Here is an 18,071-nt window from a genome sequence, read left to right as displayed (position 1 = left end):
AGCGTCAGGTAAAATCTAAGTGAACTTGGGTGAGGCAAAAAATTTTTAAATATGGTATGAACTATAAAAGAAAAAGATTATAATTTGTATTTCATCAAAATTAAACATTTTTACTCTTCAAATTACACTGTTAGCAAAAAGCTACATAGTGGTAAAAAAAATATTTGCAAACCACATATCTGATAAAAGACATGTACCGAGAGTATATGACAAACGCTTACAACACAGAAAGGAGAAATAACCTGATAAAAATAAAATGGCATAAGACATATTTCACCAAAGAGCAGATACTGGTGGCCAATCAACACAGTAGCTACCACTACATACTCATTTGAATAAAACTTAAAAGACTGGCAATATCAAATGTTGACAAGGATGTAGGAGCAATTGGATGTCCCACACATTGCTGATGCGGACAGAATGGCATGGCCACTTTACTACACAGTCTGGTAGTTTCTTATAAACTAAACATACACTCAGTATATGACCCCAAAATCCATCTCCTACGTATTTACCCAAGAGAAACCAAAACATATATCTGCAAAAAAGACTTGCATGTCAATTCTCAAAGCAACTTTAGGCCTAACAGCCAAACACTAGAGAGCACTTAAGTGTCCATCAGTAGTAACTACTTAGCCGTTAAAATGAATGAACCACCAAAGCATAAATGAATCAAAGTATCATGGTAAGTGAAAGAAGCCAGACACACAGAGACCATATACTATGTGATTTCATTTACGTGACAGTCTAGAAAAGGCAAAACTACAGTGATAAAAAGCAAGTCAGTAGTTGCGAGGGGCTGGAGGAGAGGTCAGGGATTAACTGCAAACAGGAATGAGAGATCTTTCTGGGGTGACAGAAATGCTTTACATCATGGTTAGGGCAGTGGTTCTGAGTGTACAGGTGTGTGCTAAGTCGCTTCAGTCATGCCTGACCCTTTGTGATTCTATGGACTGTAGCCCACCAGGCTCCTCTGTCGATGGGATTCTCCAGGCAAGAACACTGCAGTGGGTTGCCATGCCCTGCTCTAGGGGATCTTCCCAGCCCCAGGATCAAACCCACATCTCTTATGTCTCCTGCACAGTCAGGCAGGTTCCTTACCACCAGTGTCACCTGGGAAATCCAGGGTAGCAGTTACAAGATTTTATGTACTCATCTAAACTCATTGACTTATACACTTAAAATTGGTTTTATTGTATTAAATTATATCTCAAAGACGAAACAAAATACACTGAAATCAGTATTTAGACTCAAGCATTGTAAAGACCACCCACTAGGGTAAATATTCAATCTTCTATATTAACACCATCCTTTAAAGTATTTATTTTGGTTTCTGTTTTATAGTATAGCATGTGTACACTAGCATATGTATACACAGTTGACCCTTGAACAAGGCAAAGGTTAGGGGTTCCAACTCCTATGTAGTAGAAAATCCTTGTATACTTTATAGTTGGCCCTCCATATCTGTGGGGCTTCCCAGGTGCCACTAGTGGTAAAGAACCTGCCTGGCAATGCTGGAGACCCAAGAGATATGAGTTTGGTTCCTGGGCCAGGAATATCCCCAGACGAGGACACAGCAACTCACTTTAGTATCCTTACCTGGAGAATTCCATGAAGAGAGAAACTTGGTGGACTGTAGTCCATAGGGTCACACAGAGTCAGACACGCCTAACACAGCTCAGCATGCACATATCCGTAGATTCAACCAGCCACAGACCAGGCAGTATGTGGTTTATGTTTATTGAAAAATATCTGCAAATAAGGAGACCTGCACAGTTCAAATCCATGCTGTTCAAAAGCCAACTGTAATTTACAAGTGAATATTCATACACTGAGGCACACATTCCATTTTTTTTTTTTTTCACTGATAGGGACGAACCATTTAAAACATGCAGAGATCTCCCAACTGGTTGTTGTTGCAAGCCTGGAAGGGCAGCTTCAATGGGGTGGAGAGAAGTGGAAACTACATTGTAATAGTTACTGAGAAGTGAGGATAATAAGCAAACTTCTCTTTCAAGACAGAGTGGGAGAAAGGATACATACAGCTCAAAGTAGAGAGGAGAGTTGAAGAAAGGTGACGACTTGTAGGATCGCTCATTTTAACATAGGTTTGAAGGGAAGAGTCAAGAAAGAGAAATCATTAATAAAGCGGGGGAGAAGAAAACATTTATTGTAGATAAAATACCCAGTTTGCAGTAGGAGATGGTTCTGGAGCCTCAGTAAAGAGCCGTGAGAAAGTTGTGGAGGCTGTCTTTCTGTAATAATTTATTAAACAAGGTCTTCAGTGCAAGAAAAAGAGAAGGTAGAAGAGGAGTCTGGAGTAATCAGCATGGGCAATGGTGTCAGAACTGACCAGATGCAGACACACACAAAAATAAGCAGCTGGGAGAAGGTAGCTGAGTGACTCTCATCGAGCTATTTTTATAGTGGTGGTAGCCACCACACACTCACATTTCCAACATAACCTTGAGATGGCTGACAGGAGTCAGCTGCCCAGACTCAGCCACTGAAGGCAATGTCTCTCTATGCCTCCTCCAGCAAACACAGCCCAGGAAGTGGAAGCTGGTAGGGACTTAAGCAGAAGCTGGTAAACTGATATTTTACCTCTGGGCCCCTTTGTAATTCATCCACCACCCACAAGACCTTGGGCCAAGATTCCCACTTTGGCCTCAGATACTAATTTTGGACCAAATGGTCAGTGCTTGGCTGGGCGTGGCGGCTGTGTGGGTGGGGACCACCGGGCAGCGGAGGAAGTGGGACTGGTGAGCCAGGCGGGGGCCCGGCTTCGGCACGGCCTGCCCCGCCCCAGACCATGGGAATGGGCACCCGGGGCCAGTGGCGCCATCTCTGAGCAGCGCCGGGGCTGTCAGTGCATCATTAGTGGTTGCGAGTGCTTGCCCAGCACTTCTCCCAAGGTGGCCTCAGGGCCTGCCCACATGCCATCTGGGTAATTACGTCCTATTTACCTTCCTGCAGATCCGGATGAACAAGCGCTTCACTTCCTGGCTTAACCTCTGTGTGCCGCCCTGAGTGACATGGTGAGTTGAGCCTTAAAAATCGTCCTTCTTTTCAACCTGATCAGCCCTCTCCCCTCACACGCCATGCTGAAGGATCCAGAAGACTTCGATACAGGGTCTCTGACCACCTTGTCTTTGTTTGTCAGTTGCAAACTGATTTCCCAGAGAAATCCAGACAGCCCCTACTGCCAGAGTGGACACTTGATTCAGGAGGGTTCCTCACGGTTCCCTCCCTTCTGACCTCTAGTTAAGTCGGCTTCTTCACTCTGATGAAACAATCCTCCTTCACTTTTCAACTGATGTGGTTCAGCTGGTGTCAGTTCTATCCCCAGTACCAGGCTGGCTTACCAGAACACTGTAATCTCTTGGCCATAGTGATTGGTTCTGAGAGTTTTGTGGAACACTTAGAAGAGAATCATTCCCTGCTGCGGTTACTGAGAGCATAAAATATAGGCCAAAAGTTACTGGCAGCGTTTTTTTCTTTTTTAAGATGACCCTTATGTGCCAAGAACTGCCTTAAGTGTCTTTATGTGTACCATCTCACTGACTTCCCACATCAACCCCATAAACTATAAGTTCTATTATATGAGGCAGCATAGTTTGGGAATCAATAGTACTAATTCTGGAACCAGACTGCCTGGATTTAACTTCTGGTTCCATCGTTTGCTAGTTGTGTAACAGGTAAGTTATTTAAACTTTCTGTGCCTCAGTTTCCTCATCTGTAAAATGGGGCTACTAATGGCACCTACCTTACAGGTTGTTGTGAAAATCAGTGAATTTATTTACACAGAGTACTGGGAAGAACACAAGGCAGAGGAAGAGCAAGTGCTCAAAATTTCAGCCATCCCTGTCACTATCACCATCATCCTTGTGTCCCATTTAAAGACAAGGAGACTAGGCACAGAGATGTTAAGAAATATGTCTACAGTTGTGCAACTAGTCAGTGATGGCCTGGGGATTTGAATCAAGACTGCTTCTGGCTCTAGAGATGGTGTTCTATTGATTTATTTAGACAGGCCAGGCAGCCTGTGGGATCTTAGTTCCCTAAGCAGGGATCAAACCCACGCCCCTGCAGTGGAAGAGTGGAGTCCTAACAACTGGACGGCCAGGGAATTCCTGATGTGTTCTTAACCATGAAACAGTACCTCCTGTGCCCAAGGGCATCACCTTGGTCTGCAGAAAACAGAAAGTAACACACATAAAGCACAGCTGAGCGGAAGAGAAGGCAAAGCAAGAGTCCTGAGGACATTTCCAGGGCCCCTGGAACCAGCTGCCTTAGACTGTATGGCTGCTGTAACAAAAACGCCATAGACTAGGCAGCATATAAACAACAAGTCTGCCACAGCTCTAAGAAGCTGGCACAGCCAAGATCAAGGTGCTGGCAAAATCAGTATCTGGTGAAAGTCACCTCACCGTGTCCTCACACGGGGGAAGGAATGCAAGAGCTCTCCGGAGTCTCTATAAAGGCACGAGTATCATGCATGAGGGCTGCACTAGTCTCATTCACAAGGGCTCCACTCTAAGGACCAAATCATCTCCCAAAGGCCCCCACCTCTTCTTAATACCATCATCGCCTTGGGGCATGGGGTGTTGTAACATACAACTCTTTCAGGGACACAAACATTCAGTCTGGTGCTCGTCAGCACCAGACAAGCCAGGAATCCAGCCTCCTTTGGAGTTTTCAATACACAACAAAATCCCTCTACCTCAGCCCAGTTTGTCCCTTGCAGTTGAAATCCCTTGTAAACTTCACTGAAATAGCAATTCAAAGCTCACCCTCAAGACTGTCTTCATGTTCTGAGCCTGAATGACCCCAAAAGAAGAGAAAACACTGCCTTGATAGAAGCTGCTCTAGGGTTACCACATCAGAGCTGTCTATTTGTTAGGTCATTCATTCATTTCATTCACGCATCCTCTATGGATGGAATGACGTTAGTTGCCAAGACATTCTGAGTGGACTAGGCATAATGGATTTCCGCATCAAAATATCAACGGTGTTCCCACAAGTTTATTAATTAGGTCCAGCTCCAGCCTCAAGTACAGTCTCAGTTCCCCTTCTGTCTGTCAGAACAGAAGTCTCTAGAATCTTTCAATCTATGCCAGATCTTTTCTGAGCTCTGCACATCTACTGCTATAGCTGGACTCTGGCCTGTCTTTAAATGCAAAAGGTAATGAGGAGTTTCTACACAGACTTAATTATTCATCTCCATCGAACAACATAAGCATCATTCAATCTCCATCTCTGGACACAGTCTTTCCAGATCAAAATATTCGCTCAAGGTCCAAAGAGGAAATGCAGATGCCAAACGGGTGACTTAGAAGGTAGGAGTCAAAGCCTTCCAGCCAGCAAGGTTGAGTTGTGTCCTTCTGTGCATCAGAGCTGCACAGAGAACCCTTGAGGGCTGGGATTACTTTTGATTTTTAAATCACAAGCATCATAGAAAATATACAATGAAAAACCCAATGATTCCTTGGAGAGTTCATTGCTCTCCCTGTCTCCTTTGATTCCCCTGCCTCCTCTCCACATCCTTTGAACTCCTAAAAGGACACTTTGAAGGCATGTCATAAAGCAGTTTTTCATTCATGCTTTGCTCTTTGATGATCTTGCTGTTTGTCTGAATTGCAGCGTCCACAGGATGTCGGCCGGGCGAGCTGAAAGCCAGTACTGATGAGGAAGGGCCAAGCGTGGATGAGCCTGAGTGGTGCTCATCAATAAGAAACAGGAAAGGAGGAAAGAGCCAGACAGGAAGGACCCAGGCAGGATTTCTGGTCTCTCTTGCAGGTCTTACCCTTCAGAGCGGCCTCCTATGAGAGAGGCCTAGAGCACTGGAGCCTAGCGACAGCTCCCAGCCTGCAGGTTTTGTACAAGTGTTTCCCTCCTGCTCCGGCCTCAAACGTGAGAGCTCGCTGCTCACCCCAGACTGCACTAAGCCAGCTCCCACTTGATGAGAAGGACGATGGGCTTTGATTTTTCCCAACCTCTTCCAATGTCCCTAGTGCAAGATTCTTTTTATTTCAAGGCTAGCAAGACACCATGAGGTGGGAAAAGAAGAGAGACAGATAGCCAGACAGGTCTGCAGACACCTTCTTTCACCTTGCCTACTGACTCAGCGGTTGAGAACTAAGACTCATACATGACTCTTAAGAATCCTAAAATACTCAAGTAATAACCAGTGGCCCTCAAAGCAGAAGCCCTGGCCTGGGGATGGTAACTATGATGAGGGCAGACAGAGCCTTCTGTGAACCTAAGCGTTCTGAGGTCCAAAGGGAAAAGAAACCACTCCCTTCCAAGATGCAGGGAGTCTGATTCATGGGATGGAAGTGGCTGGGGATGGTGGGGAGGGTGGCAGGTGTGGAGGTAAAACTCTTCATTCAGCTTTAAACAGTCAAAACATTAGAACCCACCACTCCAGAGGCAGATGTGTAGTGTCAGAAGGGAGGGTAAAGACCTCACTCGCTCTCAAGTGTTTAGTGAGTGCCTACCACATCCCAGGACAAGAGTGAGCCAAACAGACCGATCTCTGCTCTTGCGGAGCTAACAATTCACTGAAAGGCCAGATGTTCAACACTGCCACTCATACATACATCATTATAAACTGGGTCACATACCTTACAGTATAGGGTGTTATGAGAGCATTAACACAGAGACACCATTTAGACATGGGGGCCAGCCTCCAGGGAGACCTGGGAAGGCCCAATCTAAAAAGGCGACATTTAAGCTGAAGGGGAGAGGGATGATGTTGCATCACCACAGAACAGCATGATATGCAGAGCAAACAGCATTTTATGCAAAAGGAACAGCATATGAGGAAGTCTGGCTGAAGGGGAGTCAGATTGGAGGAGTCAACAGTCAGCAAAAGACCTGCGATGAGTAAAGATGCAACCACTGCGTACTAAGCCCCACAACACACCAGGTGATACACCCAAGACTAGCCACACAGCAGTGAACATATTTCACAAAAGCCCTGTCCTCCTGCAGTTTACTTCCCAGATGCTACCTCATCAGAAATCAGACTCCAGCAGAGCGACCAGTAATTCAGGCTGCCTGGATGAAGCAATCCATGATGAAGCGATGGGCAGGGCCACTTCTTACATGAGGGTTTTCTCGCCCAAAGACTCAGTGTGGGCCACCAACGCCGAGTGAGCAGCTACTCTCACTCACTTTCCCCTGCATGGATGGACGCCAGGCTGAAATCACCCGTGGGGATGCGGCAGGGGACAGGCCAAGCCAGTCAGACAAGGGGAGCACCCCTCCCTCCCCTGTGCTGGCAGTTCTGGCCCACGGTGGCCAGGGGTATGGAATGATCTCCAGGCCCTCCATCAACCAGTTCTAAGTTCTGAACACAGTTCTGGCACAGAGTGCAGTAAATTTGCAGCATGGGATTTTTGAATCAAACAGAACTGGCTTCTTGTCCCAGCTCTGCCACAGGCCAAGTGGGCCCAGAACTTTACCCTCTCTGAGCCTCTGTCTTAGTCTATAAAAGAGGGTTAAGGGTTACTGGGACCTTGCAGTTGTGAGGACTGCAAGAGTTAGAGCATACAGAGTGCTGAGCACCCTTCATGGCACTAGGCACTAGCTACTGGGGTATGAAGACTGGGAAGTGATAGATCCCACTTCCCTGCCTGGAGACGCCAAACTTAATGTAATTTTTGTAAAGCCCAGAGTCACAGGCAAGCAACGAAGCACGCTACACAGCCCTCTCCCTTTTATTCACGCATTGCCTGGGAAACCAAGGCAGAGTTCAGCATCTCGCCTGGCGTAACCCCAGGACTTCAAAGTCAGGAATGTTCATTTCTGAGAACAGTGAAGCAACCACAGGAAGCGTGCAGCAGAAGCAACAACTGGCCGAATTAGTCCCATGGGAATTACTCGGAAATATCTTCCATTCAAAAAGACTTTGTGAATTTTCCATTGCAAATATTTAATATCGAATTGGGTTCTCTCTTCCGCCTTTGTCAGTGGAGTGCTCAAAATAATTTCAATATTAGCAGAAGCCAAGGAAAATTACAAAGATAAATCTGCAACATTTCCTTCCCCTTCTCTCCCCATCTCTCCCTGCCCATGACACATCCCACAGCCAAACTTCAGTGATCTGAAGTCTTCCACAGTTCAGCAGTTGCTTCTAAGACAAATGACATGGTTTAAACATTGGCCCTGCTACTGATAAATTTTATGATTTTAGGCTAGTAACTTATGCTCTTTAAGCCTCTGTTTCTTCCTCCATAAAATGGAGACAATAAAAGTCTCATTAAGTTACTAAAAATGGAGGGAAAGTTCCAGAGGTGAATGTTACTTGCTATTATTACTACTATCTGTTCTCTTTCCACAATGACCTAGGTCATCCAGAGATGGTCCAGAAACAGCAGCTGGTCCAGCAGGCCAGCAACAAGCACTAACTGACCAAGGAGAAAACATCTTTGGCTGGAATGGGGTGAAGAGGCTGTGCGTTCTCCTTGGAAACTGACAGGCTCTGCAGAAGGAAGATCCGTGTGACGTTGAGAGACTCCACCAGCAGCCAAGTCCCCCTGCACTGATGCAGAGAACGCTGCCTTCCTGTTTCCTATCATTCCCAGTCCCCAGATCAGAGCTGACACCAGATCAAAATCCTAGACCTTGGGTTTATCCAAGGACCTCTATAGGTCCTTTCTTTTCTTCTGTCCCTCATACCTCCCTTCCTACAGTGAGCAATCCAGTCTGACTTCATGGAATTTACAGTCTAGGAAGGAAGATGATAGAACATAAAGTCATCAATAGGAAAAGTCCTCTGAAGGAAATGAACTTCCTTCCACGTAGGAGGTGGAGAGCGACTGAGGACAGGGTCTGAGGCGGGGTGTATGGGAAGGCTGCTCCGATATAGGTCCTGAGGCTGCACCAGTGGCAAAATAAAGAAAAATGAAACTATCTTGCTAATTCTTTATTTTTGAGGCAATTAACAGGTCCAAGGTATAAGTGCTTGAGAATAAGTCAAAAGAGAAGTACTAGACTGAGGGTTGTTCCATATAATCCTCTCTTCCCCCACCAACAAACCATGAAAAGGTTAGTACAAGATGGACCCCAGAACAACTGAATTTACCTCCCACAGATGACCCTGAAGCATTAGCAGAAACACGGGTCTCTAATTTGTGTCAGAACCATTGCTAGACTAATAACAATCGGAACAGCAAGAGTCACTTACTACGTGGGGCATGTGCCAGGCAGCAGTCAGGCACTGCCTTGTGTTCCCTGGTTTACTCCTCCCAACTTGGGGACGATGATACTGTCACCCCACCGGCATCTCACTCGTGGGGAAACCCAAGCACGGGGAGGTAAAGCAACCTAGGAGAACACAGCTATCCAGAGGTGGGGCAGGGATGCTGCCAAGTAGGTACTATCATCAGCTCCATTTTACAGTTGAAGAAACGAAGACAGAGAGCTCAAGCGACCTGTCCAACGTGGTACAGCCCATGGTGGGTAGGAGGAGGACTAAGCTAGGCACATGATGCCAGAGTCCTGGCACAGAATGACCTGAAGTGCATGCAGGGAACAGCAAGTCCTTCCATTTCTCTGCAGGGGCAGGTGAACAAGGAGATACAAAGAGACATCTATTAATACATTCATTCAATGAACACGAAAGATGCACAGGACAGCCAAGCCTGGTACTGCTTTCTGGAGCTTCAGTCTGGTAAGAAAGCCAGAGATGGATGAGTTAATGCACGTTACTGTATACTCATGACCACTGGGACATGCAGCAAGGAAAAGTTTACAATGTGATGGGTATAGATAAGGAGCGGTGACGAGAAATCTGAGGCAGGTCCTTTCAAGGGTTCACTGAGTGAAGGGTGACCTTTCTTGGAAAGAACATGGCCAGTCTGAGGAAATGACGGAAAGTGGAGGACTGGGGTGCACATGGGAGGTGAGGGAGGTGGGGGACAGGAGAGGAGTCTGGGGAGGTTGGCAGCAGAGAAGACTGAGAAAGTGGTGGGAAGCCAGGCCGCAGGGAGCACACAGGCCAGGCCAGGAAGCCTCCGCCCACAGGTCTGGGGGAAGCAGACACTGAGGCAGACACAGCTCTGTGTAGGGAAGCTCATTTGGAAATAGGAATCGGGAGATTTAGGAGGAAGCAGGGCTAGAGGCACTGAAACAACACAATCCAGGGAAAAGGTAGTATATACCTGGAAGAGTACTATTGAGTACTTTTTGACGCTTTGGAGCTGTGGTTTGGAGAAGACCCTTGAGAGTCCCTTGGACTGCAAGCAGATCAAACCAGTCAATCCTAAAGGAAAACAATCCTGAATATTCATTGGAAAGACTGATGCTGAAGTTGAAGCTCTAATGCTTTGGTCACCTGATGCGACGAGCCGACTCATTGGAAAAGACCCTGATGCTGGGAAAAATTCAGGGCAGGAGGAGAAGGGGATGACAGAGGACGAGATGGTTGGACGGCATCACTGACTCAATGGACATTAGTTTCAGCAAACACCGGGAGACAGTGAAGGACACGGAAGCCTGGTGCACTGCAGTCCATGAGGTCACAACGTCAGACACAACTGAGCGACTGAACAACAACAACAACCTGGAGAGGATGGCGGCAGGAGAGGAGGGAAGGGATTCAAGAGAACCAGCAGAAACAGAAGGGACAGGAGCCTGTGATGCCTCGGGGTCACAGGGGAAAGATGAGCCCATGTGGGGACTGGGAGCATGGGGCTCTTTAAAAACCAGCAGGAAGACCCAGGGGCCATGCCAAGTGCAGTGTGAGCAAGCGCACTGAAGGCTTGCTAGAGTGACAGCTACGGAGCTCTGGGCAGGACACCCAGAAATGCTCTAAGAAACAAATGCCACTGGCCCCATTTCATTCACCAGCAAGCTGAGGCTCAGCGAGGCGGGCTGATGGTGTCTCCCTGGGCCAAAGCCATCTCCCCCCACCTCCCCAGGCAGCTTCCCTGCAGCTCTTCTTTGGGTTTAAATCCTTCTCTCATCTATACTCATTTGCTTGTGTTCTGCCAATCAAAGCAACAGAGCCTTCCTGATGACCCACCTTGTGCTAGTCTGGGGACTGCCAGTCTTCAGGGAAAAGGTAACTCACAGGGAAGCTGTGTTTGACACACACACAATTTTCTGAAACTTGGGTCTGTTGTCAACATTTAAAAATCAGGTAATTCTACATACAAATCCAGATCTCAAAAGTCTCTCAGAAACCCAGATTATCTGGTGACACTGGGTCCACATCCTCACAAGCCAACAACTGCCGTGAGTGGAGGCCACTGACCTCGTGAGTAAGCACAGGACTTCTGGTTTACCACAGTCCTCACCCTAAACAACCAACACCCACAAAAGAAATGCAACTATGTGCCCACTGAAGAAGCCTGCTCCTTTAAAATCATCAGTCTTTTTTATCTTCAGGGCAAAAGGGAGCGGTGAAGACTGGGGCTAACCAGAGAATACAGCCTTCAAGTGTAGGAGAGCTCCCCACCTGCCTTGTCTTCAAAGACATTTGAGCCTCTGACCTCTGACTGTTAATATTTTATTCTTATCGGGGGGTCAAGGAGCAAGGCTGCTTGCTACATGCTTGCATCCCTCTCTAGGATCACCCAGGAAGAGTCCCTCCTCCGTCTCGCTGCTACCTCTCTCCACCCACTGCCACACGGATTCCAAGTTTCCATTCAAAAGGCTGTCCAGCAGACATCCCAGGGGAGTGAGCACACAGAAGGGTATCTGCCCAGAACCAGTGTATCTATTCCCACTGGGGAATAAATACAATCCAAGTGAAATAAGGGCTCCTGCTGAGGCTGGCTCAGGTCTTCCATAAAACAGGACATTCACTCAGAGCAGTGTCCTCACGAAGGAGCTGAGAAGGGAAAACACTTCTGATTGCACAGCATCCTCTCCCTCGTGGAGACTTGGCATAGAACAGAAAAATGAAACACACCCCAGTTCCTCTCTAGAAAATATCAACATGGGGACAGGAGATGTAAAAGGGGAGAGGCGGGAGAGAGATCAGGGAAACAAAGAGGGAGGTGCCCGATGGCCTGCTCTGAAGGTAAAAGGTTGACTATTATTTCAGGGGTCCTGAGCTCCTGGGGCTAAGGACAGGACATGCCCGGTATCTCCCAACACTCTCTTAACACTTAGCATTCCTACACTCTCTCATTTCCATCTTACTGCATTCTCTGAAGTCTGGAGAGGATTTGCCAACAACTGACTGGTTCAGGCCCCTGGGAGAAAGAGCCATGCCCTCCAGCTTTGGGAGCCACCCACGAGCACACACTGGGCAAGCTTCCATCTGTGTCTAGCGGTGCCCTGGAGAACCCGGCCACCAAAGGGTTAAGCAGGGGAGTACACTGGGGTGATGTGATGAGCAACCACAGACATGTTCCCGCCCCTCACAGAGTTTACAGCCAAGTAGGGGAGACAAACAGTAATTGAATGTTCACAGACATTCATGCATGCATTATTCAAAACAGAACCATACACTCTGAAGACACGGGATCACCCTGTGCATGCATGTAATAAAGTGATCAGGCATAGTGAGGGTGGTCAGGGGAGGAAGGATTCCCTGGGCAGCAGCTGCTCAAGAGAATGGGACAGGAAAAGCATTCCAGCAGAGGGAACAGCCGGTGCCCAGGAGGCAGCCACATCACTGTGCCTCCTGTCCTGTTTCTCTTAATAAGCTCTGGTTTGGTTCCAGTGTGGTCCACTGGAAGGAGCTGAAGCAAAGCTGAGTGGGCTCTTGGGAAGAAGCTGGAACAAGGACACAGGGGAGAGAGCTCCACAGCCAGCAGGGGCAAGATTCCCCAGAGACGCCAGCCTCCCACCAAGGTACAAGCTGCCTGGGAGGCAATGGGACCACTGGGTCATTTCTAGAGTGCAAGGATGTCAGCTCCCATCAGTGACAAACCAAACACAAGATGAGGACGTAAGATATGACCCCACCGCGCTCTCTGGAAGGCGGAGTCAGAAGTTACTCAAGTCTAATTTCGAATACAAAAATAACTCAGAATTTTTAAAATCATCTTTTGTGGTACCTCTGATTCTTGCAAACAATACCTTCAATGTACAATCATTTTCAATCTGCGGAAGAGACTTCATTTCAACCTAGCAACTACCTTCAGAGGTGCTTCAAATAGCAGCCAGTGATCTTTATAAAACATGCCTCAGCTCATGAGGTGCCCCAGTTTTCAACTTTCCAATGGCTCCCACTGTATCTAAAATGAGGTCGAAAAGCCACTCCTTGATCTGACCCTTACCCACGGCATCAAGCTCACCTCATCCCCCCTGCTCCCCACCCATCATTCTGCAATCAAAATGCCCTTTTGCTCAGTTCCTCAACCAAGCCAAACATGCCCCAGCCTCCGGGCCTTTGCATATGCAATTCCCTCTGCCAGGATTGCAGTCAACACCTGCTCCCTTTCTCTTCCCTTGGCACTTTCTCTTTCCTTGGATCTCAACTTAAATACCACCACCTAAGAGGCAGGCCTTCCTTAGTCACATCATCAGAAGTTAATGCTCTTCCCACTCAGTCTCATCTCAAGCCTATTTTCTTTCTTTTCCAGATGTGTGTCCAACCAGGAATTCTCTCCAGTCCCTCCCAGCACTTTTCCTTTTCCACAATTTGCTTATTTCTCGTTAGGCTCTCCCACTAGACAAGCTCCAAAAGGAAAAAGATCACACTGGCCCTGGCAGTGATGTTCTCCTACCACCAGCACAGTGCCTGGCACATAGGAGCTGTCCAATCAGCGAGAACTGCTGAGTGAATATGTTGTGGGCTCTGCAAAATGCCTGTTGCGAATGCCTCCAAAACGTCCACTTGGCAAAGAAACAAGGCTGGGGAACCACATTCTTGATCAGAGGACACCAGAAAGATTGAATATCATTTGTCCTTGATTAGACCGAATCAGAAACAGAGCTTATAATCATAAAGGACATAGTTGAGACCATAATGGAGCTTCTAACATGGGCTGAACATCAGACAAGAGTATTGCATCAATATAAAAGTTTCTGATAATTTGATAATTCCACCATTCTAAACTAGGAAAAGACAGTTATTTTAGGAGGGAAGTGCCATGAAGTCTGCAACTTACTTTCAAAAGTTCAGCAAAAATAAATATATTTGTGTATGTCTACAGACACTCACACACTGCCTTTATTCTCTTCATGCAATTTTTCTGTAGGCTTTTCAAAGGAAAAGGCGGGGAGGGTCAGGGGGGAATAAACTGATGGACAAATAAGCAAATAAAAAGAGTTTAATTTCTCATTTTGGTTGAAGTGATGTGATTTACCCAAGTTCATAGGTATAGCCTCTGGCAGGGTTGAGATTTTGACTGAAATATCCAAACTCTCAGACTTTTTACATTTCCACTGCAAGTGACTCACCTGGACTTGTGACAGTTTCAAACAGGTAAATTTCAGGGCCCTGAACTGAATTACTGGTTGGATATGCACCAGCTTAAAGAAATCAGAACAATGTTGGGTGACTTTAATCTAGGACTCAGGCTTCCAGACATTTTACCTTATAAAATAAAAGCCTTCTTATTTGCATATATCTAGCCCAGAAACAATCATTCAAACATAAACCCTTTCTGCCTGCCCCCATATGCTATGTGGATCATATCTCTAATAAGAGTGAGTTTCAGAAGTGGTAGAAAGACTAGCAATGAAGTTTTAATTTTCTATTTTTACTATAATTATTAAAACAATCTTTGTTTCTTTTCCACCTATGACCATTAAAGCCTGTGCAACCCTGCATGGTCAAACTCCTATTCACCCTTCAACTCCCAGCCTAGACTCCTCTTCCTCCCGGAAGACGTCCTTGATTTCTCCAGGATAATTTAGGAACCCTCCTTCTGGGTTCCCACAAGCCCTCTCCTTTCTGAATAAAAAATTAAATCTCATCATAATAATTTTTATTGCCTGGTTGCTTGCTGCTCCCCATCACAGAACTGCACCCCTCACGAGGGCAGAAGCTGGGATGTCAGCGGTAAACCTGTGCCAAGCCCACAGAGCACATGTTGTAATCCACTGAGTGAGCTGGCCCAATCCCACTCCTCACCAGATCTTAGATGACCTGCGGAGGGCAGGCTGGGGCTGGCTCTCCCCAAGCAGCTCTAGTGAAGCTTTTCTTCTGCCTGTTGTTTCAGGTGTCCTGTATCACATCCCCTTTGGGACAGGAAGTGTCCTATGTCACTGTTTTCTCCTCTTGTTCTGTTATCAAAGGCTGGACCAGGGAGTTCCTGAGCCAGAATCAGGGGGCTTGGGTCCAGTTACCCACCACCTGCTAGAACAGTGACTTGGCCGCAGTGCCAAATAGGGAACAACACATGCTTTATTAAATAATAATAACATACTGCTCACTCCATCTGGTCATTTCAGCTGAGGGATCAGCTTTCAACTCTTGCCAGGGTGGGATAAGCAGAATCGCCTTCACGGGTGGCAGAAGGGGCAGATATGCATGGATAGAAGTTTTGGGGGCTGTGTGGACTTGACTGTGGGGCTGTTTTTCACTTGTTCATTCCTTCCCAGGAAGATTCCAAACAGAAACTGTACACTACTGGTGTCCATTTCAGTAAATGCAACTCAACATGGTGGAAAAAACAGTCCAATAATGCAGGTTTGATTCCCAGCTCCCTCCCTATCTGGGCACGTTATTTAACCTCTTGGAAACACAGTTTCAGTTGCCATGAGTGATGGCCAACACCTTCCTCATGAGACTGTGAACAGAAATGAAGACAATAAGCAGATAACCCAGCATGTTGTAAATGATACACACTGCCCAGAGTACTATAAAACCGTGACAGGATTCAGGAAAACCAGTCCCTTGAACAGATGACCTGCAGGAATTGGGAGAGTATGAAAGAGCAGGCGTGTTGGGGGCTACAGACTCGCTTAGGAGAGACAGCACACAGATACCTGCTAGAAATTCATCATGTACTCAGTCAGTCGCGGTTATAAAACTTGCGGGGGCCACGTGGGTACACAGAGGAGGCACACATGCTGCGTACCTTTTCTCATTCCTTAGCCCCGCTTGCCTCTCCTAGGCCCAGGATGTTCACAAGCCTAACACATGACATGACGACACTCTTCGCCTAAGGGTCCTACGAGGGTTGAGAAGACTGAATCTTTGTACATTACTGTCTTTTCTATTTTATACACACACATCACCAACTGAGAATTTAACTCAAAACTCTTTGTGTTTCTGTTTAGGGAAGTGTTTGCCCACATGGGGATCTTCTGGTCCTTGAACAGAACTCAGCATTCAGGAGACATCATCACCCTGGGGGGGAAGCAGGAAGCAGAATCAGTGCCCGCGTCCATGAACAGGATCTTTGTCCTATGTCCCAACATCCTTGAAAGCCACCTTCTGTGGGATCTGTCCCCCACGGAGCCTTTCTCCACCAAAGCCTGCCCATATCTCCTGACTTCCGTCTAGTTCACCCCCCACACACCAGCGACCAGAGCCCTACCTTTGTCCTTGTTACCTCTCAACTGGACTAGAGCCACGGCCTCCCGCAGTCTTCCTGGCTATGCATGCTGATACCCCTCCCCTCCCCCCACATCCACCCTCCACTCTGCCATCAGAAAGGTCTGACTATAATGCTCGGAGCACAGAAGCCCCTTCCTGGGATCCCCCAGGGGCCCCATGGCCTGCGGGCTCCATCCCACAGTCCTTAGGAAAGCACACAAGCTTCATTTTGTTCTGCAGCTTCAGCCTCCATGCTGTCCTTTCCTCCTCCATCTTATCAAAATGTTTGCAGCTTTCCCTCCCCCTCCCCCCTGCCCCCCACCCCCACCCCGGGCTTTTGCTATCTCTTTCTACCTCCCGGAAAGCCTCTCCCATCTCTGCCTTACTCTTATCACTCTTGATGACTCACTGGGCACTTCTCTAGGATGTGCTCTTGAAAGCCACAGCTGGGGCCAAAGACCCTTCCTCTGGTCCCACAGGCTCCCATTTAACTAGTTTAAACTGGAATTACAGGTCCATGAGCCCGACTCCCCAACTAGGTATTACCTTCCTCCAGGTAGGGAGTGGGCTGGATTCCCAGTATTCCCCAGCACCTAGCACCTCAGCTTAACACTGCCAATGCCCAACAAATGTTTGCCGAGCTGAAATGAACCTCCAGTCCCCAAAGAGAATCACAATGAGCACTTCAACCAAGAGTCCCCTCCATCTGAGGAAGGGAAGAAACAAAAGGCTCCAGGTTGATGAAGCCCACACTGCCCTGGAAGACCTGGGACCTGGATGCTCAGTGCAACAGGAAGACATCCAAGCACCACCCAAGGAGAGAATAGGCATTACCATGAAACTGCCTCAGGCCAAGGACACCGTATCAGCCCAGCCTACCTTGGGAGTGTCCATCTCAAAATCAGATGTGTACATCTGCGGGCACGTCCTTATGTCAAGGACTGCACAAAGCCACAGGACAAGAAGGGACACCCTCCTGGACAGCCAATCTAATACTCTTCAGCTTTTTTATAACAGGCTTTCCTGGTGGCTCAGTGGTAAAGAATTTACTTGCCAACGCAGAAGATGTGTGTTCAATCCCTGGGTCAGGAAGACATCCTGGAGGAGGGCATGGCAACCCACTCCAGTATTCTTGCCTGGAGAATCCTATGGACAGAGGAGCCTGGCGGGCTACAGTGCATGGGGTCACAAAAGAGTCGGGCACGACTTAGTGACTAAACAACAACATATATGGAGTTCTTGCTATGTCTTAGGCACCTATGTCAGTTCGTTTAATCTTCAAATTGGTCCCACAAAGTGGGTACTATGAGTTGCCCCCATTTTATGATGTAGAAACTGAGGCCCAGGAAGGTTAGATGAGCTGCCTGAGGTTATAAAGACAGCAAGCAGCAGCAGTGGGGTTCAGACATGGGCACAGATCTCAAGTCCACTGCTAACCACTACACTACACTGCTTTTCTTCAAACCACTTTACAGAAACAGAAAGCAACGTCATGGAATGAGTCGCACATCTCATGAGTTCTGTTTTTTTTGTTTTTAAGATAACATACAGGACTTTGGCACCCAGGCCTTGCTCACCCACCCCCCCAAGCTCCTCTCCAACTCCCTCTCTCTGCTTC

At 47.3% G+C, this 18,071-nt stretch overlaps 1 long non-coding RNA gene across 1 annotated transcript; it reads left to right on the top strand.

Moving 5' to 3' along the window:
• Positions 1 to 2,424: 2,424 nt before the first annotated feature.
• On the top strand, positions 2,425 to 8,906 carry LOC105608315 (uncharacterized). Its single transcript, XR_001040554.5, has 3 exons — positions 2,425 to 2,587; positions 2,977 to 3,038; positions 8,356 to 8,906. It is a non-coding gene; the product is annotated as an uncharacterized LOC105608315 (long non-coding RNA).
• The last annotated feature ends 9,165 nt before the right edge of the window (positions 8,907 to 18,071 follow it).

This window comes from Ovis aries, chromosome 5 (genome assembly GCF_016772045.2).
Source record: "Ovis aries strain OAR_USU_Benz2616 breed Rambouillet chromosome 5, ARS-UI_Ramb_v3.0, whole genome shotgun sequence".
Lineage (NCBI taxonomy): Eukaryota > Metazoa > Chordata > Mammalia > Artiodactyla > Bovidae > Ovis > Ovis aries.
The sequence above is the reverse complement of the archived record's forward strand: the minus strand, read 5'-3'. Positions and strand labels throughout refer to the sequence as shown.